Here is a 1,057-nt window from a genome sequence, read left to right on the forward strand (position 1 = left end):
ATTTATACTCCACAAATGTTCTCTGTATTGTAACAACAATCATAGCTCATCATGAGAATCTTGTTGTTCCTTCTTGACAGCATCTAATTCCACTTGTTCCTCCTCAGTTCTTCTTCCTTTGTCCCTGCTGTGCAACAATAAAGTTGACCTATTAATAACTATAAACAGTTGCTGAGATAAATTATTAAAACAACTAGTAATAAATCCAATCTACGTCATTGCTAAATTTAAAATATGCATAAACACGTAAGAATGAATTTATCATTGGCTGAGACGCATAAAAGAAACCTGACAAATCTGTACATAGCTTGAGCAAAAATGTCATAAACAATGATGTCAGTAACATGTTACTTAGAAAAGCATTACTTTACCATTACTTTAAACCGCTTGTTTCAGTAACGAGTAATCTAACACATTAATATTTCCAATCCAGTAATCAGATTAAACTTACTTAACTAAGTCACTGTGCATTACTATGTTTGTAATTTAACTTAGTAAAATATATACTGTTGTTTTCCTCTCTTTTCTAGGAGTTGCATCTTATGCAACACCAGTGACACGAACATAAACAATGGAGGGAAAAGAGAGATGCACCTTTTCAGATCAAAATATTAAGAGTCAATGTTGACTCTGCTGCAGACAAAGTGCTGCTGTTACACTCTTGAAAATAGAGGAGACAAAAATAAGAGTGATTTTCTATAGGCCTACTTCTCTCTTTTTCAAAGTAACTATCCCTAATTAACTAAAAAAACAATTTATAGACTTATGTTTTCTATCTTGTCCCGTAGACTGAACCATTTGGACATGGTATACGCCCACACAGCTTCTCTAAATGTCGTGGACCTCTAATGCGCATGTGCACACCTGCTGCATGTATGCTACTCTGACACAATATGCCGACCTGACACAACACTGGCTTATCTCCTGTGAAGATCGATTTGCTTCCTTAGAGGATAACAAAAAGTGGCCCCAGACAGTAGCATTCTGCTCCTTTATCACATCCATCGAGGCTACCCCCTGTCGTGAAACCTGGCTGGAACTAGTTGAGATCTTTCCA

Source organism: Poecilia formosa, unplaced genomic scaffold (assembly GCF_000485575.1).
Source record: "Poecilia formosa unplaced genomic scaffold, Poecilia_formosa-5.1.2 Scaffold539, whole genome shotgun sequence".
Taxonomy (NCBI): Eukaryota; Metazoa; Chordata; class Actinopteri; order Cyprinodontiformes; family Poeciliidae; genus Poecilia; species Poecilia formosa.